This window comes from Alexandromys fortis, unplaced genomic scaffold, assembly GCF_014885135.2.
Source record: "Alexandromys fortis isolate MF-2015 unplaced genomic scaffold, M_Fortis_MF-2015_v1.1 scaffold_159, whole genome shotgun sequence".
Lineage (NCBI taxonomy): Eukaryota > Metazoa > Chordata > Mammalia > Rodentia > Cricetidae > Alexandromys > Alexandromys fortis.
Genome location: NW_026068031.1, coordinates 508,659 through 531,620, shown reverse-complemented (window position 1 = coordinate 531,620; position 22,962 = coordinate 508,659). Strand labels below are relative to the sequence as shown.

At 45.5% G+C, this 22,962-nt stretch overlaps 2 long non-coding RNA genes across 3 annotated transcripts in view; one reads left to right on the top strand and one right to left on the bottom strand.

Annotated features, from left to right (window-relative positions):
• The window catches only part of LOC126515177 (uncharacterized), a 29,376-nt gene extending 7,534 nt beyond the window's left edge, over positions 1-21,842 (bottom strand). The window contains exons 1-3 of one of the 2 annotated variants that reach the window (XR_007595767.1): positions 21,036-21,842; positions 19,849-20,013; positions 11,712-11,796 (exon numbers count right to left, since the gene is read on the bottom strand). This is a non-coding gene — a long non-coding RNA (uncharacterized lncRNA). Of the gene's footprint in view, positions 1-11,711; positions 11,797-19,848; positions 20,014-21,035 lie in introns of those variants that run through there. The other variant, XR_007595766.1, reaches the window with a different exon arrangement.
• LOC126515178 (uncharacterized) lies at positions 17,745-19,865 on the top strand. Its single transcript, XR_007595768.1, has 3 exons — positions 17,745-17,870; positions 18,137-18,345; positions 19,707-19,865. It is a non-coding gene; the product is annotated as an uncharacterized lncRNA (long non-coding RNA).
• Positions 21,843-22,962: the final 1,120 nt, after the last annotated feature.

Below are 22,962 nucleotides of genomic sequence, written 5' to 3'. Positions count from 1 at the left end.
TCTCAGTAGTCCTCATTGTCCGCTATGTTCAGTGAGACCGGTTTTAACCCAGGCTTTTTCAGACCCAGGTCAGCTGGCCTTGGTGAGTTCCCGATAGAGCATCTCCATTGTCTCAGTGTGTGGGTGCACCCCTCGCGGTCCTGAGTTCCTTGCTCATGTTCGCTCTCCTTCTGCTCCTGATTTGGACCTTGAGATTTCAGTCCGGTGCTCCAATGTCCCCACACACTCTTAAGGAGGGCTCCCTGCCTTTCTCCACCTCCAGTGGAACAACCGTATTGGTTGTCCCAGGCAGAAGCTGTACTGGGCGTCTGGAGGCAGTGTGTCTTAGGGTTTCTATTGCTGGGACACAACACCATGACCAAAAAGCAAGTTGGGGAGGAAATCACTTACTCAGCTTACACTTCCATATTGCTGCTCATCATCGAAGGAAATCAAAACAGGAACTCAAACAAGATGGGGACCTGGAAGCTGGAGTTGATGCAGAGGCCATGGAGGGGTGTTGCTTATTGCCTTGCTTCCCATGGCTTGCTCAGTCTGCTTTCTTATAGAACCCAGGGCCATCAGTCCAGGGATGGAACCATCCACAAAGGACTGGGCCCTCCCCTATCAATCACTAATTTAAAAAAAAAATGCCTTACAGCCAGAATTTATGGAGACTTTTTCTCGGTTGAGGTTCCCTCCTTTCCGATAGATCTAGGTTGTGTGTCAAACTGACACAAGACTAGCCAGCACGCAGTAATTCTCATCCCTCATGGCTAGTGTGGGCCTTAAACCACCCAGTTCCATGCCTGGCAGAGGTGCTGACAGGGAATGGGGTCAGGCAGGAGCCTGAATGTATGGAACTTCAAGTCCAGTGGATGTCTCAGAAGAAACAGCCCGGGGCAGCCGGTCATAGCAGAGAGCCACGGTGACTTGATAAATAACAGGTGCTGAACAGGTTTCTGAGGCCCTCATCTTCCCTTCCCCACTAAAGCCACCGTGCGTTCATACAATCCATCTTACTCCATACAGACAGACTTTGCCTTAGATAGGAGCAAGGAGGAGAGGGGATGCGGAGTCAGGGTTTACTGGAATGAACCTCGAGTTATTTCATTGTATTAATTTACCAGATCCAAGTTCCATCCAACGCCCATCTTCATTGTATTCCACCTGCCACAACAACCATCTGGCTAAAAATGCTTAAAATAGATATCAGGGCATGTTTCTAAACAACTAATTGGAAAAAGACGCTGCTTTTGCTTTGTATAATTAGAATAATAAATGTGTAGTCTGGTTATATAGCAATTCATGTACATATGTGTAAGGGAGTGGGTAGCCCGTTCAGAGTCAGTACCAGACACATCCAGACACCAAATTCCATAGTGTATTCCTCAAATCCTGGATCTCTCGACTGAATATTCCGGGTAAAACACTAAAGTCGTATGTTCTTCCCTCAGAACATAGTAAACATTGCCCTGTGTTGTGTTTTATTATTTGCTTTGATTTATGTTGTACAAAAAGCAGCAACAACAAATTACACTTTAGCTGCTTACTGCTTGCCCTTAAGCCTTTAAAAAGTTTTTTGCTTGGTTGCCAATAGTCAATCTTGTTTGTGTGTTAGGGTTTTTTGTTTGTTCGTTTTAACTTATGCTGTTTGGTTCAGGAAGCAGCACGTTTGGTTATGCGAATATCAATCCCAGATCCACTGCTCCTGTGTTCTTTACTGCAGATCAGAGTCTGCTGAGCCGTTTGATGGGCAGGCCCTAGGACCCCTATTGGTCCTAACAACTGAAGGCGGACAAAGCTGGTGTCCCCATGGACTGGTTGTCTCTTTTAGAGGAGAATACATAAAGATTGGTTGCAAGTAGTGGCTTGAGAAACAGCCCTTGTCCATTTGAGAATAGCTTTCCTGGTCCCCTGTCTTCTTGCCTGCAGTGAATGCTCCCAGGCGCTTCCCTACACTTCCCATTTTCCTTGAGTCTCTAAACTTCCCCTCTCACAACCCGATTTCAGGGCACACTGCAGGCTGGGTGACATTAGAGCAGGGCTCGGCACACCCTGCACGTCTTCCTGCGCGTGGGGTCCTCTGGGTCTATATTAAGATGACTTGAGCCCTTTTATTCGGCAGCCATCTTACGTTATTTACTCGCTATAGCCTGGAAGGGAAATCAGCAAGATTTTCCTCTGATGTTGCTGCCAGCAGCTCTCTCGTCCATCTTGTGTTTATGTGGCTGTCCTTCCTCCTGTCATTCGTTCCGTTTTTAGGCTTTCTGCTATTGCCTCGACTTCAGTTCGCTATTGCAGCTTTTGTGTCTGACGGTGAAGTATTGATATTTTGGATAATTGTCTAATGCATCATCTGGTCCTGATAGCTTCATGTCATGAAAACATCACCAATGTGTGTTTCCTGCCTAACAGCAATAATTTTGGAAGCCCACAGGACCTATATTTGTCTTTGTTTACCCACTTACTGGATCTATGGTGCTGTACAAGCTAAATTTTCCACTGTGAGGCCTAGTTTTCTCGCTTATGAAGTAGTGTTAAAGTTTATATTCACTACCTGGGCACATGCCTTTAAGGCCAATACTTGGGAGGCAGAGGCAGGTAGATCTCTGTGAGTTAGAGGCCAGTCTGGTCTATGTACTGACTTCTGGGCTGGCCAGGGCTACACTATGGAACTCTCTCAATAATAAATACATGAATATAATAATATTGTGACTTATCCTGCAGTGTTGGACATATGTCAATCGCCCCCTAAAAACTAGCTCTTCAGGCTTAATGAGATGGCTCAGTGGTCAAGAACATGTACTACTCTTGCGGAGAACTTGAGTTCACTTCCCAACACGCAGGTCAGGTTGCTCACAACTGCTGGTAATTCCAGCTCTAGGGGAGCCAACACTTTTGGCCTCTGTGGGCACTCATATATGTACACCACATCCCATGCAATACATAATTACAAATAATAAAAATGAATCTTGAGAGGATGGAGAGACCTAGTTCTATTCCCTGCACTCACATCTGGGGACTTACAGACAACTGTAACTCCAGTTCCAGGGGAATTCAACATCTCTGACTTTTTTACGGGCACCTTGCTCATGTATGCCCGCCCCCCCCCCCCACTTTAAAAATACAAAGAACTATGAAAAATAAATCTTAGGTGGGAGGAGTAACTTTTGTTGGCCTTTACCATGACCTGCACAGTTAAGGAGTGACCTACCTGGGGCCACAAGGAATAAAAGAAAGAATGCACACACACATACAGGGAGGCTCAGGATCTGGTAGGCAGTGGGATCTGATGGAAACACCCCAACAACAACCCAGCAACAGCCCAGAAACTCAGCACTTATACACAGCACAAATAGGGGGTGTGGCTAGCTAATCTCAGTAGAAGGTCTCCTCTGTAGGGGAACCCTCTCGGGTGGCAGTTATCCTGGAAGAGGATGAGGGTGATGGTTTCTTCCAACAAAGCCAACATCTCTAGGATGAGGAAGCTGCAGCTGAGACTGTCTGCACACAGCCCTGTGTCTATGTCGGTACTTGGTCCAGATCTCGACATGCCCACTGAATCCTTGTCATGCCCACGATCATGCCAATAATGCCCATTCACTCAGGACTTCATCTGCTCCCTGCTAGCATTGCTGATTAAAATGCCAAAGGGGACATGGTGATAAAAAAAAAAAAAAAGCCCTGAGAAATTCTCCAAGTTTCACATCTCTCTGGCACTATTTCAAAACCTTAGTTTTATCTGTAAGGCTCTGAGGAAGGACTGCGTCAGATGTTTTGCCAATTGAGCATCGCTGTAGCCTTCTGTCAGAAGGAAGTGAGGTTGGTCTGGCCTGGCTGTCTTCTGGCCACCCTCGTTTGCTGTTTTCTACTTTTCTTTACGGGAGCCAATGAATAACGCATTCCATAGGTTTTAATTCAGCTTATATGGAGAGGAGGTTTTCATGTTAGGGTTCAACACGGTGCCTCAGGGTATGTTCTGCCCTGGGGAAGGATAATGTGGGGCATGAGGTGGGGAGGTTATTAGCCATCCCCCATCTACCTCACCCAGAACATCCCTCCCCTGGCCAACTCCTAGATACAGAATGCATTTGGTGGTGGTGGTGGGGTTTAAGACAGGATCACATAAAACCTAAGTGGCTTCCAATGTGCTACTTAGCCAAAGATGACCCTGATCCTCTTGCCTCCACCTCCCAACTTTTGGCAGTAAGGGCTTATACCACCACACTTAGCAGCATAATGCATTTTTAACATTAGGCATTAGGATCAGGCTCTACTTTGAGACTCTGCCTTTTGTCTTTGCTTCTATTATTTTCAGAACAGCATTCTAGTTTTCATGGCCTGCCAAAGAGCTCAGAATAGGGCAACAAGAGCCTGCATAACAAGCTCTTTTCTGCCCTTCGGAATGAAATGAACTTGGCCGGAGAGACTGGAGGCCTTCTGAGAGACTCGGCGCTCATGCATAGACCACACCACCTGAAGGCTGCCCTGTGCACTTGCGTACCTGTGTAGCATCTTTCTTGCGTCGAGGAGTCTCTCTTGTGTATGGGATGCAGAAGGCTGAAGGACCCTCTAGCTCTGTATTCCCTAGTCTGCTATCATTAGGCATCTTGTTTGAAGCACAAAGGAACTGCATCCCTGTCTGTTTCTTGTTCTTCTTACCAGTGAAAACACCTTTTCAATGATGCTAATGTGTTACACAGAATAGGCGTGTATGGGCTTTGGGGTCCTGTGTCTTTTCTCAGTTTTTTTTAAACATACAAAAATGTTTGTTTATTCCTATTTTAGGAGCATTGGTGTTTTGCCTCAATGTCTGTGTGAAGGTGTCAGATTACCTGGAACTGGAATTACAGACAGTTGGGAACTGCCATGTGGGTGCTGGGAATTAAACCCAGGTCCTTTGGAAGAACAGCCAGCACTCTTAATCACTGAGCCCCCTTGTAGAAGGGGAGAGGAAAAGAACAGGAAGAGTTCTGAATCAATCTCTCTCCTGCTCTTTTCCTCTCTGTCTTTCTTTCTCTTTCTCCATTCCCTCTCTTATGCGCGCGCACACACTAGGCAGACTCTTCTACACTTATTCCTTTCCTGTATTGTTGGTAGCATCGCTTTCTTTCTGCCTTAACTATGTAGGTTTCTCTAAATCCACTTTGGGTATGTAAGCTGTTTCGCCCCTTGGTCTTTTGTTCTATCCAGGTTCCTCCTGTGCTCTCTGTGCAGCTTCACCTGACCTTCCGCTGTCTCCATCTTTCCTCATCCATTTGGAAAATATCTACCAAGGCTCAGCTGTGCCTTGGAGGTCCAGCTTACAACTTTCTTTCTCAAGGAGCTAGGAGATGTAGATACCTGGCCAAACAGTCGTTTATTCCGCTGCCGATGTGTTCTGTCTCTTTTAGAGCCTGAGATGGGAGGTCGCATGAGGTCAAGGAATGACCTTGACAAGCTGCGAACTAATGATCCTCTGCTGATAATGACAGGGTTGGCACTGGACTCTGGAAAGGGAAAGGGAGCTAGTATTGAGTGATGACTGCATGCCAAATGCCGTGCTGCGCCTGCTGGAATACAGCATTGCTCACCGCAGTGACCCTGAAAGGAAGTGAGATAGTAAGAGGTGTAGAGAATCCAAAGGTCATGCAGCCAGAAGCCAAACCTTTGGGATCCACGTACGTCTGTGTTTACTCACCATCATGTTACACAACTCAGCCTCCTTTGACACAGTGCCCTTGACCCCTCCATGTGTGTGTTTGTGTATGTGTGTGCATGTGTGTATATGTATGTGTCCATATGTATGCACGTGTTGTGTGCATGTATATATGTGTGTGCATGTGTGTATGTGCGTGTATGTATATGTGTATATGTATGCATGTGTGTATGTATATGCATGTATGTGTGTGCATGTATGTAGGTGTGTATGTATATGTGTGTATGTGTGTGAATATATGTGTGCATGTGAGTGTGTATGTATGTGTGCATGTGTGTGTATGTGAGTGTGTTTGTGTGTGTGTGTGTATGTATGTGTGTGTCTCTGCTATTTAATCAACAGTTCTCATGCCTCTCTAAACCCTGCCTGGCTCAAAACTCCCTCCTTCCAATTGTCTTCACCAAACACCCAGAATATTCCTTAATTTTATGCCATCCCTGACTTAGGTTTTCATTGTTCTGTGTAAGTTTGTCTCATGACTCTTGCCCCTCCAGCTGCAGGGTGTGAAGGACTACAGCGCGCTCCTTTCTCTCCTTCCGTAGAGAGGCACACTGTTCTGCGAACACCTGCATCACTACTCTGGCTCCTTGGTTCTGGCTCCTGACAACCTGCAGCGGCATTAGCAGCATCACACCTGTGCTCTGCCGGTCTCTGGCTGTGCTCCCTGCTCTGCAGTCAGCCCTAGAGGGATTTACCTGAAGCAAGAACATCTGAGTTATTCATGAGACATATGGCGTTTTCCTTGGAAACCGATTACCATTTTTTCCTCTCTCTTTTTCCCCTGTTCACATTTCCCAGACTTTGTCTAATGGGTAATAATCCACAGTTTATGTTACCAGGCAAAGTGCTTACGTGGTTAGAGCAGGTATCGGTGCGGGAGGATGTGGGTCTGTGATTTTGTTTTCTTCTCTTGCCTTGGCAGAGAGCATCTACTCCAGCTGCGGTCTGCGGGTCATTTATGTTTGACATATGTTGATAATTCCTCAGACCTTTGTATGGCAGCACTGCTGTGGTGCCCAAGCCTGAACTAAACATTCGGTACAGGGCCAGGCTCAGCATGAACAACCAGTCAAGCCACCAAGCCTCTTTGCCGTTCGCTGCACCTGCCAAATTACATTCTTCCTGACAGATGTGTTGACAGTGGGTGCCAGATGGGGCTGGAGAGATGGCTCAGTGGTTGGGAGCATTGACTGCTCTTCCCGAGGACCTGGGTTCAGTTCCTAGCACCCACACGGCAGCTCACAGCTGTCTGTAACTCCAGTTTCAAGGGGTCTGATACCCTCACACAGACGTATATGCAAGCAAAACACCAATGCTAAGACCTGAGGTCTCAGGAGGCATGGGCAGGACGATGGTCACAAGCCAGAGGTTTAACTTACTCTATGCCATTTCCAAGCTAGCTGGGGCTATATAGCAAGACCTGTCTCAAAAAAAAAAAAAAAAAAAAAAAAAAAAAAAAAAAAAAAAAAAAAAAAAAAAAAAAAGAAAAAGAAAGAAAGGAAAAAGAAAGATATAGATTGATTGCTAGATAATAGATAATTGATAGATGGATGATAAGTGATTGATAAATAGAGGATAGAAAAGATGTTTTATATATTTGGTTATAGGAAGAAGGAAGTAGAAATTCTATTCAGAACTTTTTTTTTTATCTTACCCTCAAAATATCACTTGTTTTAAATTGACAAATCAAAGTCAAAAAGACTACAGAACAGTGCGATCCTGGTCTTGAACCTCAGCGATCTCCTTAAAGGCGGAAGCTTGACACACAGACATCACCTTGGGAACCAGACCCCTCGGAGGGGAAATTTTCTGGCATCCAGCAATACCTTGTGTGGTTTGTTTTGAGAACTACCAGAGATTTTGCATCTTGACCTGTGTGTTCTAGTGGAGTTAACAAACACTTCAACCACCCTCCTTCACACGGGGTTCTAACTGCTGAGCTCGCTAAGAGCCCAGGCCCACACTCCCTGGGGAGGATGTCGATTTGGGCTCACAGGTCCCATTTCCAACCTGAAGACTTTTTACATCAGGGGGAGGGGAGACTTTGCCTTTATTTTAAACTCACTTAGGATTTCTTGACTTAGAAAAGATTAGTAACATTAATTAGTCAATGACATGACAAGATTTTACTTTATTTTTAGTGTGTGCGCGCACATGCGTGTATGTGTGCATGTGTGCGCATGTGCGTGTGCGCATGCGTGTGTGTGTGTGTGTGTGTGTGTGTGTGTGTGTGTGTGTGTGTTATAAGCCAGAGGCAACACTGAGTTTCTTTGACTTCACCTTACTTTTTGAGACAGGATCTCTCAGCAAACCTAGAGTTAACCCTTCCAGCTAGTCTGACTGGTCAGGCCCCAGGATCCTCCAGTCTTGTTCCCCACTTCTGGGTTACACCCATGCAACTGTGCCAGGCTTTTCTGACCTTAAGATAAACGCACATTGTAGACAACACACTCAGAAAATATGTTCCGTAGTCAGAATATGCGACTGTGAAAGTTCAGATCCATCTGTTAAACCTTTCCTACGTCTGTGTTCTGCTACTACAGCACAGCGCGTTCTGACTCCCTAGAGGAGAATAATGTTGTCTATGAGGCAGATGTTGTTCCAGGCCTTCCTTTCAGCCCATGACGTCACCCATTAGACACTCAGGTGTGGTGTCACACATCTGTAACTTCAACACTTGGGAGTTGGAGACAGAAGGAGCAGGAGTTCAGGGTCAGCCTCAGTAATGTAGTAAGTTGGAAGCCAGCCTGCTTTACCCAAGAGTCTCTCCAAACAACAACAGAGTGAAGAGCCAAAGCAAAAATGTTTGTGTCCTGCAGAAGCCTGAGATGCTGTTAACCCAGCCCAGCCCAGCTAGCGCATAGTCAGACCAGGAACCCCACCTTCTGATCCCGGTGCTGTGCACCTGGCCATCTGGTTATTGTCGGGTCACGGCGTTTTCTAACAAGAAAGCAGAGTCTTGAGGAAGTTAAAGAACTCCTCCAAACAGACACAGCAAGTCACAGCAGAAAAAAACAAACAAAACAACAACAACAACAAAAAAACAGTTGACAGTGGCGGGAGGTGGGTCTAGTCCATCCCTGTCTCAGGGAAGGAAGCACTGTTAGGAATTCTCCCCATTCTCCCTCCTTCCTTTCTCTACCCAAGTCTTCCCTTCTCCCTTTCATGGGTGGGAATTGTCTCTTCAACACTTGCGGGTGTCCCAGGCCTGACTCACATCTCCCTGGATTTGGTTCCTAGTGTCAGGAACCCCAGAAAGCTCCTGAGTTCCCCTGTGGTGATACTCTCCTTTACTTAAGCAAATGAAAGAGGACAAAGGAAACACTCTTTTTATTGGTTTGCGCTGAGCAAATACAGGTATGTCAACCTACCCACTTTCAAATTCCATGTGTTTACATTTGGAAATTACCTGGGCATGTTCTTTAAATTAAAAGTAATTTCTGCAGCAGAAAGCAGATAAGGGAAACCATGCCTTTGACCTTTGGTATTAAAACATCTTTACATCTCAGCGCATAGCAATTTTTATAAGCTCTCCAAGTCCTTCCTTTCCTCCACACAAAAGCTGCCGTCAGCTTTACGGCTGACGTGCTGGAGTCACAGCCCAGGCTGGAATGACCAACACTAAAAAGATGCCACCAGAGAATCCAAGTCAAAGCATCGCCCAGGAGCAACACCGCTAAAAATAAGCAGCCATGAGCCGGGGCTATTTCAAGATTCTCCCACAAGTTTCCGGGGTTCAGAAACTAAATAAATTCTTCTAAAAGAAGCACTATCCACCCAAGTGCTGCTCAGGACACTGCACGGAGCAGATGAAGTACCCTGCTCTCGAGGAGCTTACTCGCTAGAAGAGGACAGACTGATATTAAACCAACTAAATGGACACAGTATGATTTGACATGTGTTAGTGAGGGAGAGTGTACCCAAGGATGACATGAAGGGTGTTCGCTAAAGTTTACTTTCCAACCTTGTTCTGTTTACTTGTTTCTTCTGTTTTACATTTATGTGGTTGAGTGTGTGTGTGTGTGTGTGCACCACGCGTCTGAAACAGCAGAGGCCAGGTGAAGATGTTAGATCCAGGTTACAGGCAGTTGTGAGCCTCCATGTAGGTGCCTGGAACTGAATCCAGGCCCTGTGAAAGAGCAGTAGATACTCTTAAACCCTGAGCCATCTCTCCACCACTATCTTGATAGTATTAGTTTTTTTCCAGGTGCAAAGTCAGGCTTCTCCACACTGAAGATAGGCAAAAGAAAGGCCACAGCACTGAGCTTTCCATTCAGCTCAGGGATAACCTTGCCCACAATGTTAAAGGATGATTCTAGAGCGAGGAATAGCATTAGCAGAGGCAGAGAAACTTATGAGAAAGGGCTGGGAGGTGACAGGAAATGGATGTGGGATATGGTTAGACAGGAAGAGAAGTGAATGTAGTACCAAGGACATAGATGTGGGAGAACCCATACCCCAAAAGTGTTGACAGAGGTTTCTGTCCTGCCCATCCCACAGCCTTTCAGCCCCAAAGAAACACACAGAGGCTTACATTAATTATAAAATGTTGGCCTATTAGCTCAGGTTTCTTATTAACTCTTACATCTTAACCCATAATTCTTGTCTGTTAGCCACATGGCTTGGTACCTTTATCAGCAAGGTATTCTCATCTTGCTTCCTCTGCATCTGGGTGACAACTGCAGACTTAGCCTTTCCTTTTCCCAGAATTCTCCTGTTCTCACTGCCCCACCTCTATTTTCTGCCTGGTCACCCCGTCTATACTTCATGCCTGGCTACTGGCCAATCAGCGTTTTATTAAAATACAAGTGACAAATCTTTACAAAGTACAAGACCATTGTCCCATGGCATGAAAGCCTCGGGTCTACTCGGTAGGTGAAGGGGAAATGAAAACAGGTTCACTGTGGCATTACCAAAGTAACAAGAGGAAGTGAGTCTGAGGCTGATGCAGGGACCCTGTGCCGTCGCTCAGGTCCCAATCTCCCAGACTCCTGTATTCCTACCTGCCAGCCTTACTATGTAGCCTTGTCATCACGGGACCGAATGGGGCTGACACTCTAGAGTGCATGCCTTCATGTCAGGAGGGAACATGAACAAGGGTAAAGGAGTTGCTTGCCAGATCCTTCTCTCTTTTTAAATAAGGAAAACAGTTTCTGTGGTGCCGGGGATTGAACCCATGCCTTCATGCATGCTAGACAAGCCCTGTAATCTGCTGAACTAGCAGGTGACTGTTTCAAGGAGAACAGATGCTGGGTAAACAACTATTACTGCCACACTAAAAACAAGGGAGAAAAAGCTTGCGTACTTTTTTTTTTTTCAGGATACAGCTGAGTTTGGAGAACTTAAACTCATAAATCTCACTAATTTGCAGTGGGGGGGGGGGGTCTGTCATCTTTCATCTGGGACCTCCTTGGGCCTAAACTGTTTTCATCCAAAACAAGACATAATAAGCCATGCTTTTTCTTTTTCTTTATTTTTTTTTATTTTTATTTTTTTTTTAGTTTTTCGAGACAGGGTTTCTCTGTAGCTTTGGAGCCTGTCCTGGCACTAGCTCTTGTAGACCAGGCTGGCCTCGAACTCACAGAGATCCGCCTGCCTCTGCCTCCCGAGTGCTGGGATTAAAGGCGTGCGCCACCACCACCCGGCAAGCCATGCTTTTTCTAAGATTTGTTTTGTGTGCTATAATCTGAAGTTCTAAGGCTTGTGTAACAACTCTTTCTACAACACTAAGAGGGAGAGCTCCCTTTGTGGAGGCTTTAGAACACAGCTGATGGTTTTTTAAACAGAGCAGTCCTCTTTCGGTCCTGGCTGATGACACATGATGCCAGATCATAGTCTGCCAGGTTCCCAAAGATGCTCCCTTCCCCAGTTCTCAGCACCAGGAGAGGGACAGGGGTAAAGAACGTTTTCACCTTCCTTTCCTTTGCCAGGTAGGAGCTAACAGAGTCTTCCAGCTACTAAAGAAAAAAAGAAAAAAACCACCCAGGATCTTCTCATCCTTTGTTGTGGAACTGTAGTGAGTTTCCCACAGGTGCCAGTCTTTGCCTGTGTGATCTTCACTGGATGCGTGCCCAGATGCTAGGCAGGCATCGGGCTTTTCTGTTGTAATTCAGCCACTGTGGGAGGGGAAGAAGTCAGTAAATGGCACGGACCAGACTCAGAAAGGTTTGTTGTAACACGGCCAACAAAGGCGGTAGCTATTAGCCCCCGACTGGTTCTCAGAAACCTAAGACAGATGTGGCCAGCACAAGAAGATGTCCAGAATTTCACGTGGGTTAATTTTAGAGACGTGTGTGTGTGCTGCGGATGGAAGCTAGGGCCTCTACACCTAAGGATCCACGTGGTCACTGAGTTATATCCTAACCTACCAGCTTGGGACTTCTTAAGTAAGACAGACAAGTGGGAAAGGGCAGGGCTGAAGGGGTCATTATGGGATGCAGGGAGTCCTTCGGAGAAGTGGCAATGTGATTTGGTATGGTTTCCCACCACACCTAAAAATGCAGGGAGGATGGTCTCTGGTATGATGGCACTGAGTTGGTAGACACTTTAAGAGGTGGAGCCTAGTGGAAGGTAACTAGGTCACAGAAGATAATGTCATTACATATGTGTCATTGTATGTTGGAGACCAGCCTCGACAAAAATGCCACAGGGTAGTGGTGTGGGGATCAGAAAAGTAAATAAAGAGTATGAAGACACGAATAAAATAATAAAACAGAAAGCATAGGATAGTATTGGGAGGGAGTTCCAGTGAATACTGAAATCCAGCGAGTTTAATTTTCCTTACGCTTTTATACCCCAATACAAAAGGGGGAAGAAGACAGAAGACTTCTTTAACACAATACAAAGGACAACTCAAACAGTTAATTGCTTCAACACTTGGAGACATCAAGTCATTAGCATTCTGTTGTTTAGGCAGTGAAGCCACTCTAGACCAAGTATCCTGAAGGCAGCCACTCACCTATTACAAAAGAAGGAGCAGATATACAGTTCTGACCATCTGTCAGGATGGAGTGGGTCCACCTGTATGGACCATCTTAATGTCAAAAGAACCAAGTAACCATATCCTGGGTCAGGATGTGTAGCCCTGGCTGTTGTCAAGAGTAATTAGCAACCTCCAAACTCTGACCATCAGACAAGGTGGAAATAGGCTCACATTCTTAGCCCCCTCTCCCAATGGCTTCTCCCATTCACCCCACCCCCACTTCTCGCTGGTCCCTAACTTCACGGCACACATATTCCACTGCTCTTTGTCCCTACCCCTTGAGATCTTTTTCTCCCTCTCTTGGTTCCCTTTCTACTTCTGTCACACATGATGACTCTGCATAGGAGACAGAACACGGGACAGCTGTCTGCTTCACACCACGACCTCCAGTTCCATTCTCTCTCCTGATTTCTGCTTCTTTATCTTCACTGGCATCCAGTGTCTGCTTTCTTGAGGATCGCCATTCTACCCAGGGTGAAGAAGAAGCTCAAAGTAGAAAAACTGACCAAGTGTCACAGAGAGAGTCCTTTGGGTTTTTAGTGTTCTCTCAGACCCCCCCATTCTAGAACATTTTTTTTTTAAAAAAAATCAGTTCTTTGAGAATATCATGCATATAAGTAATGCCAGACTTCTCTTTTAAAAATAAAGTGACTTCTACGAAGATTAAGGTCTTAGCATGTTGGAATGAAAACATTTTCATAATCTCTCTTTCATGAGAACCAGATTTAAAAGCAACAAGGGATTCATTTTCTGTTCTGGTGTAACCGAGTAAATGATCCTAATTTACATTCAGATGGTCCAGTGAATCGAAGGGTAGAGGAAGCCAAAGAGGGAAGGACTTTATGGCTGAGACAAATGGAGCCCCTGACTGATGCCCAGACAGTGATGGAAGCCGTGTGAGGTGAGGTCAGAAGGTGTTTTGAGGGGTAAAGATCCGGTGTCATTCTGAAGAACGCAAGCATTTAAATTTCAAAGCACTCTGTCATATTCTTTTAACTGGTCAGTGTGTTATTCCTTGCATATGGTGTGTGTGTGTGCTTGTGTGTGTGTGTGTGTGTGTGTGTGTGTGTGTGTGTGTGTGAACACCTGAGTGTCATTCCTCAGGTACTGTCCATCTTGTTTTTTGAGACAGGGTCTCTCACGTCTCCTGGAGTTCATCAATTAGGGTAGGCTGGTTGGCCAGCGAGCTCCAGGGATCTGTCTCTGTAGGCCTCCCCAGACTGGGATGACACCACACCCATGTTTTTAATGTGGGGTTTAAACCTGAGAGCTCATAGCTCCGCGGCAAGCATTTTACAGACTGAACTATCATTATTTCTTGCATATTTTAAGTGAAAAAAAATTGTGTTAAAATGTTCGTAACACAAAATTCATCAGTGTGGGTATTTTTAAGTGTTCACTGGTATTAATATATCTACTCCATTTATAACCACTGAATAGTTTGAATATCATATTTATAGGTCAGCATTTCCTAATGCCTGTGGTCTCTGAAGCTAATGGTTTTCCCTTGAGGAAAGAGGACTCAGTAGGAGGAGGCATTGCTGACTAATGGGTAGAAGTCCCTGGGAAGAAAAATTTGGCTCAACATGAGAAAGAACTTTCTGATCCAAGGGAACAGGAGGCCGGGGAGCTTGCCTTTGAAGGTGGAGAATGGCGAACAGGAGTCCTTAGACCACCTGTTGGGTGTGTTTGAGACGGATTCCTGTTCTGGGTGGGAGAGCAACCACTGGGCTTCCTTCCAGCCACAGGATCTTCTCATTGAGCTGACTGGGGATCTCTCCACTCTCGGGTTTCAGCCGAGCCGACCGGGGCTCAAGTGCTCTGGAGAGTCACACTTAGCATCAGGCATTGGCAGCTTTCGCCCTTTCCTGGAACGCTCGCTGCTATTTTAGTCTAAACCGCGCAGAAGCAATTAAAAGAGGGCTGGTGATCAGTTACGGGACAAGTGATGCGAGGCAAGGGACCCTCGCAAGGGAAGGGTTCAAAGAGCTCTGCCAGCCTCGGGTGGCTCCATTCCAATCCATGACCACTTGTGGCCAGGACAGCTTCTAAAGCAGAAACTTAAGCACGCACCCCCTCGGCCCCATTAAAGCTCTCCAGTGCCCTCCTTTACTTTCAAAGTGAAGTTCAAGGTTCTAAGAACCCCAGGCCACTGTGACCTCCTGAGTCTTGTCTTACCCACTTATGCCTTCAATTTAATCTCCAGTTGAGCTAGGTTTTAGTTCTCTATTTGTTGGGCTAATTCCTACATATTTCTCATGATTCTGCTCTGGGGTGGTCCCATAAAGAACCTGTCTTTACTGTCCCTATATGTTACCCAAGATGCTTCAGAGTGCCCCATGGCCACACACCCTAGAAACAGCATCTTCGGTGGCCTTTCAGGTATCCTGTGTTGATTCATATATCCCAGGAACCAAGAGATCAGAGGATTAGGACCAGCAAGATAGCTCAGTGGATAAAGGTGCCCATAGTCAAGCCTAAAGACTCAAGTTCAATCCCTGGGATCTACATGGTAGAAAGAGAACAGACTCCCACAAGCTAGCCTCGTACATGTACACATTAGTCATGGCACATTCATGAATTCCCCCACATGCGCATAAGTGTACAAATGCACACACATGCACATGCATGCATACGTACATACATAATTTAATTTTTAAAAAGGATTGAAGGATTAAAAAGTAATCTTGGACAAGAAAAGTTCTTTATACACATGATGTAAGACACAGAAGTGATTTTATAAAGAATACTAAATATAATCGTGATGATTACAGCGCTGGGGATTTAATTTCTTTCTCTCTCTCCACCCATCCATATCTATCTATCTATCTATCTATCTATCTATCTATCTATCCATCCATCCATCCATCCATCCATCCATCCATCCATCCATCTGTCTATCTACTTACCTACTTGCCAACCAGATATCTATCTGACACAAGGTCTCATGTAGCTAAAGAGGACCTCAAATTCTTGATCATCCTGCCTCTACCTGCAGCATGCTGGGATTACCATCATGTGTAACTATCCCCAGTTTTAAGCAGTGCTAGTGTGGTCAAATAGACTAAGCAAGCTCTCTATCAACTGATCCATATCCACAGCCCTCAAACATGCCTTTCATCTGGAACAGTAACATAGTAGGCTGTTATTATCCAAGGCTTAATCCTTTGCTAGTGGCCTTGGAGGTTGATAAGTATTCCTGAGACATGAATTTTGAGAGCCAACTGGTACTCATTGGTAAGAATGCCTAGTTGTGTCTCAGTACAACTTTGATATTTGCTACCACTTTCAAATGTTGGTGACACAAGAAATGAAAACCTAAGGTCTTACAGAGTCTACCCATCTCATATAAGTTTGTTTGCCCCAGTATTGGCTTATAACCTAGCTAGGAAAACATATTGGTTAGAAACATTTGGGCGAATCTATTTTTATGGATGAGAATGCATACTTAATCTCGGGGTCCACTCTTTGGGTTATATACTCAGTTAGGTTTGACACATACCTGATATCTTATATGTACCATTAGGGTGCTACACAGAAGAATCTTGTGCCCCAAGATCCTCCATGCTCTGCCTTGTCATCTCTGCCCCCGCCCCCAGTGTCCCTAGTAACCAATGGTCTCTTTTCCTTCTGTGTTGGTTTGAATGAGAATGGTCACCATAGGCTAACATGTTTGAATGCTTGGTCTGAAGTCGTAGAACTGTTTGGAGGAAGATTAGGAGGTGTCGTCTTTTTGGAGAAGGTGTGTCATTGAGGGTGGGCTTTGAGATATCAAAAGCCCATGCTATTTCCAGTGTCTCTCTTTCTCTGCCTCGCTATTGTTGTCTCAACATGTAAGCTCTCAGCTACTGCTCTATAGTCATGCCTGCCTGCCTGCCTGCCTGCCTGCCTGCCATCCTGTCATGATGATCATAGACTCTCCTCTCCTTTGGAGCCATGAACCCCAGATTAAATGCTTTCTGCTATAAATTGCCTTGGCCATGGTGCTTTTTCACTGCAGTAGGAAAGTAAGTCACTATCTATAATTTTTGCCTTCTCCAGAAATTTATATAGCTCGAGTCATAAATTACGCAGGCTTCTTAGGTTGGATTCTTTCATTTAACAATATGCATAAATCTCTTTTTTTGTGGCTGAAAACTCCTTTTTCATGTTGAGTAATTCTACTGGACAGGTGCCACACAGATTATCCCCTTGGAGAGCCTATTGAAGGACAGCTACAAGTTTTCTGGTTTGGAACAATTAAAAACAGTTATTGGCCAGGCTGTGGTGGTGCACACCTTTAATCCCAGCACTCGGGAGGCAGAGGCAGGTGGATCTCTGTGAGTTCGAGGCCAGCCTGGTCTACAAGAGCTAGTTCCAGGATAGGAACCAAAAGCTACAGAGAAACCCTGTCTTGAAAATTCCAAAAACAACAACAACAACAAAAAAACCCAGTTATTATTGACAGTTGTATGCCATTGCACAAACATACATTTTTCACTGCACTTTGGAAAACATGTAGGTGTTTGCTTGCTAGATCATGTGGTCAGTCAACATTGAACTTTTTACAAAACTGCCAAATTGTCTCCCAAATCAGCTATACCAGCTGACACCCTATTGATAAGAAATTACCATTTTTATTGTTTTCCACCTTCAGAAGGACTTGATATTAGTGTGCACGTATATGTCAATTTTAGTTATGCATATATAGGCATGTAGTGGTACTGCATTATTGTTTTAATTTGCAGTTCCCTTATGATGCATGCTTATTGACCATCTGTTTATGTTCTTTGGTAGATGTCAGGAGCCATTTTCCTAAAGATTATAGCAGGGACTATTGTCCTAAGGATGTTTGCAGGGAGCCCCACACCCAACTATCTTGAGAGCTATCTGTTAGCGAAACCCGCCCCACATTCCAACTACCTGGAGAATTGTTTGTGGTTGGAATCACAAAAGGAATGATTCCGCTTGCATAGAGAACACTAGGTGTGTAGACTTGTGACCATCGCTGCCCCGGCAAGGTCCCTTCTTGTCCTTGCCATGCCCCTGCCCCCACCCCAAGCCAAATTCCTCATTCAAGGGCTCTATAAGCTACAACCATTTCGCTAATAAAGTGAGACCTTGACAACAGAATCTTGCTTGGTCTCCTTCCTGTCTCTCACCCACATCTTTTCCAGATAGCACCTCTTTCGGGACCTTGGAATAACTGACCCACTAGGCGGGTTACAGGTAGAGTATCTGTTTAGACCTTTAGTCCAATTTTTGGTCAGGTCATATATATATATATATATATATATATATATTTATATGTATATTATGTATAAGTATGAAGAGTTCTTAGTATATTTTAGGTTATAAATGTTTTATTTGATATGCATTTTGCAAGCATTTTCTTCTAGTCCATGCTTTTGTCTTTTCATGCTGTTGTGTTTTTTACAGGGCTTCAAGCACAGCTTATCCATTGTTAATAACTGTATGTTTGTGTTTGTGCACAGGCGCCTGCACACACACACCTGTGAGTGAACATGTGGAAGCCAGAGGAGGCTGTCAGGTGTCCTTCTCCATCTGTGTCTTTCTGTTTCCTGGCTGCCACGAGGCGAATAGCTCCCCTCTCCACTCTCTCACCACTGGAGTGGTCTGCCTTGCCTCAAGCCCAAAGTAATGGAGCCAGCCAAGCAGAACTGACTCTGAAACCCAAGCAAAAGTAAACTTTCTTCTTTCTTTTTCTTTTAAGCTGTTTTCTCTGAGTATTTATTGCGACAACTAATCCACAACTTGTAGCTAACTTGAAGCTCCCTGCATCCTGGGGAAGCCGGGGAAAGCATTTTGACAAGCAGCTGCTACAGTGCTTTGTAACGTGTGAGATGAAGCAGAAGTTTGCATGTAAAGCTACATCACATACTGTGTGTGTGTGTGTGTTAAGATTTTCTTTCACCTTTAGAGCTGGGTGTCATTGTCTTCAGACAGCCAATCAATTTGAAGGATCTTCTTTGGCATTTCAGAAGGAAATTTTCTAGTCCACAGGACCATAAAGCCAGGCCTAGACAAACTTCTCAGTTCTCTAAGTAGTGGGTTTCAAGCTCAATGCACGTAAGTCTTGCTAGAGCACTCTAAAAAACCACCAATGCCTGGGTCTTACCTTCACCAAACTGAATTGGAGTCTCCAGGCTGGGGCCCAAGGCATGCATCCCTCCACAGGCGATTTGATCGTATGGCTTGGGCTTAGAACCACTTACCTAAGCGTATGATGCTCAGGCTGTTCCCTTTTGAGGTGAACTAGAATTCGGTAATGTTATCTGAGCAAAGATCCTACACCCACTCCTGTGGAGGAGGCAGCTGATAAACTCTTTCTTCTATGACATCACATGTGGCTAATCCACAAGAAGAGATGTGGGTTTCCTTCTTAATAAAAATGTACCTTCTTCCAAGAGAAGAGGAGGAGGCAGAATTGAAACCCACCAAGATAATTGAAGTAAATAACTCCAGTCTCGGATGACAAGAAGTTCTTCTACATATGCATTAAATAAAGGCAAGCCTCACTTCTAGAAGAAACAATGTGTACTGAATCTTCCCCTCTTTGCCATCATCTAGAAATTTCCACACTAATTTGCAGTTGCTGGCACATTTCTTGTTACTGAGAGAACAGTCTTCTTCCTCCGATAGTCTTTTCCTGTCTTTAAACAAGTTAGTAGAAGAGGTGGGGGGGAGGGGAGGAAAGAGATGTCTTGGTATGTTTTAAGGGGAACATGAGAAATCTTATCCAACTAGGAACCAAAATACACATCTTCCCCCTGTCCTGCTGCCAGTCTGGCTCATTCAACAATTGCCTGAAAGAAATAATAGGGATGATTTTGTTCTGTTTTGGTTTTTTTGAGACAGGGTCTCTCTATGGAACCCTGGCTCTCCTGGAACTCACTATGGAGACTAGGCTGGCTTCAAACTTTTACAGAGATCCCCCTGGTTCTGCCTCCCTAATGCCTGGGTTAAAGGCTTGAGCCACCACACCAGCTCAAGGAGGAGTTTATGGAGTAGTTCCTGCCTAACAGATTGGCCAACATTTGGCAGATCTGTGATGAATCAAGCCCCTGGAAGAGGGTAATTTGGAGGAACACATAGTCTGGAAACAACACTCTGCATCTGAAATAAAACAAGAGGCCATGTATAGAGGTTTTCTACAAGGAGTAGATGAGGAATGAGGCGCACTGACCTGCTTCAGAAGGTAAGCTGCTTTTCTTCCAGGATGACAGGGTGCTCCACCCTTCTGGGCTTGGGGTTGCTGGTTCAGTGTGTTGATTCAGTGTACCTAAGTCCAGAGGTGGTGGCCATAGAGTCCACGGTTCTTCAGCGAGAAGAAAGTGAAAAGAGCTAGTATCTGAAACCATGAGAAGAAATGGAGAGAGATGAGCAGACCCAGGGAGTGGGTGCCTACACCAAGGTTCCTACTTCTCAGATCTGTTTGTAATTCTGTGTGCTACTAGTTTGTCTCTGCGTTAGGGGAAGCTTCCATGGACCACAGAAGTTGGTTCTTGTGTTTAGAATAGACTAGTAGCCTGTCACCAATCACATGACAATCATTAGTGAGCGCCCAGGGAAGAGATGGTCAGTAGAGTAACTGCTTAGCTGGCCTCCCCATCATGGGAAAATGACTCAAGATCTGTATTCTGTCAATGTTGTGATGGAAGGCAATGTCTTTGTACATCATCATCATAGCTTCCGTTAGATTTGTATGCTTAGTGTCTGGGACATGCCAGGTTTATTTAGAGTAGAACACATTGGACCTAGAGAGCCTAAGAGGGGACCCATAATGCATTTACACAGTCAGGAAGATGAAAGACAGAGGGACAAGAAGACCAGGAGTCGTGGTCCCCAACACAAGCTTTGGAGCATGTCTTTTGCCTCTTGTCTCTGTGGTATTTTTCCAGAACTTGACTTTAGATTCAGACAATACAACAATGAGAGCAATATCCATCAGCATCTAGCCCATCCCAGAAGCAGCATCCTTGGTTAGTCCGCTCGGGCTTTGTACCTCTCCCTGTCCTTGCCTTCCTCTCTGGCTTCCCTTTGGGCTGTGTGAAGGTTGGATGGTAGCAGTAAGAGAAAATACGGGTTTCTTATTCAGTTTTCTTTTGGCCATAGCCTCTGGAACAATACCATCTTTCATGAACCTCTACGACACCTCACTGATTATGGTGTTAGCCCTCAGAATATCGCCTCCCTTGATGGAACACACATAGCAAAATAAGTTTGGTGAAGGCGAGCCTAGAGAAATTTTCCCTTGTCCCAAACCATTTCCACTTGTCTCAAAGTTAAAGATCTGGGTCAGTGAGGACGAGGGAAGAGGAGGAGGAGAAAGGGATGGGGCAGGTACCCTCCCCAAAGGCATGTCTTCCTCACCTGCCTTCTACTTCCTCCACCTAGGTCCCAGTCCTCAGAGTTTCCAACACCTCCCAGAATAGCGACACCAGCCCGGGACCAAGATTTCAACAGGAGCCCATGGGGAACATTTGGCATTTGAACAACGCCTTCCCCTTCCCGTTTTGTAGCTCGGGATTATCTCCACCACTCAAACTTGGGTCATCTCAGGATCTTTGTTCTCATGTTTTTGTTTGAGTTTCTCTCTGAGGCTCCGCTGCCAGCAAGCCTGTCTACCCAGCCCTGAGGGTTTGGCCATTTACTGACACTCTTTCCTCTGTTTACAGTGGCGCAAAGTTCCGTTCCTTTGGGTCCCGCGTTGTCTCCCATCCGGCTCCCGAGGAGGAGGATTGCTTTCGCACGATGTAGGTTTGATGGAAACAAGCCAGCTGCAGCTGTTACCTGGGACGGCTCCCCTTCTGCCTCTCAGCCACACAGTCGTGTCCGCCCTTCTCTGACATGCAGGGATTTTCGCGGCCGCTCTGAAAGCTTTCAGTGGAGAGAGGAGCAGACTGAGTCCCATTCTGTCTTCTGTTGCTGCTGACCACCAGGCTTAAGAGATGGCTTTTTTTTTTTTTTCCCCTGCTTGATTTTCAGTCCCACACTGTGAAGACTACATTAGGAGCAGTTGAGCAAGAGTGAGCCCAAAAGTCCTCTTGCTCTTGTTTTACAACTCATGCCTGCCTACCTCCCGGGCTTCTGCCAGCTTCTAAATTCCATGCTTCCAAATAAGACAGTAACATATTCGACTCTGTGGATTGCTAACAGATTCTTGGACCAGAGCACACGTTACCCCCAATGTGCCTGACTGGATAACAATGTAAAGTACAATGGGGTAACATATGCAATGCATTGTCTTTCCTTTTCAAAAACTCATTTTATAAAACTCCTTAATTGAATCAGGCTTGAACTTCCTGTGGCATGAAACCAAATAGAATTACATTGATGCTAAAAATGTAAATGCATCCCAGATACCACGGCTGATATATAGTTGGGGATTACTGAAGCCTGAAGGCTTGTGTGAGCACTAAGATGAGAAGGGAGACTCTTAGGATTCAGGTATCTGACGAGTAAACATTTATGGGAATGTCTTAAACATTTTGCTTTCTTAGGATGGTAATACTATCATTGACTTTGGAATCCCAGGAAGACTTCTGCGGGAGCACTGGCTCATTCTCCAGATGATAGAAAGGATGCCGAGGAGGGGAAAGGAGACATAATTTTAGGGTACGTCCTGGGTCCCCAGAACTAGGGCCAGATCCTATCCAGCACACCCTGGTTCAGCTTCGACTGTCAGTCACTGCCCTCCACACTGAGGCTGTCTTGAAGTCACCTCAAGTGTTGGGAAATCCCCTCCAGACCTCTGTCGGCTCTGCCCCTCCTTATTTCACCAGCGTCTGCTCAGGAGAGTGGGAACCGAAAGGAATGCCGGCCTCCGTCCGTCTCCAGCCCCATTCTGCAAACAAGATGCCCACAGAGTCGCAGAGGTCTCTCAGTGCTGCCTTGTGCCGATTCTTTTCCAGCCACTCATCTCAGTGCAGAGATCTACTTCTTATGATTCATTCACAACGGGTCTATGGATGGCCACAGCCTGGTGACACTGCTGCTCATCGGGTCTCCCTGCCTCATGGCATGTCAGGGGACATCCCTTGGAGCATGCATAGATGAAAGTTATCTTCCTTTTAACAGTGTAGACAACCCCCAGTGGTGGAAAACTATGTGGGAGAGGCTGATCTGGGGGCCGGGGTGCAGGCTTTGACTTTCTTTCTTTCCCGGTGCTGTTGCCAGGCAGACTAGTTACTGACACGAAGCTCCTCCTTGATAAGTTGAACTGTTCCCCCTCCCAACTTCATTATGCCTGCAGCCGGAGCTCTGCTGTAGAGGAAGCCATGCCAGACACCCTGATTCA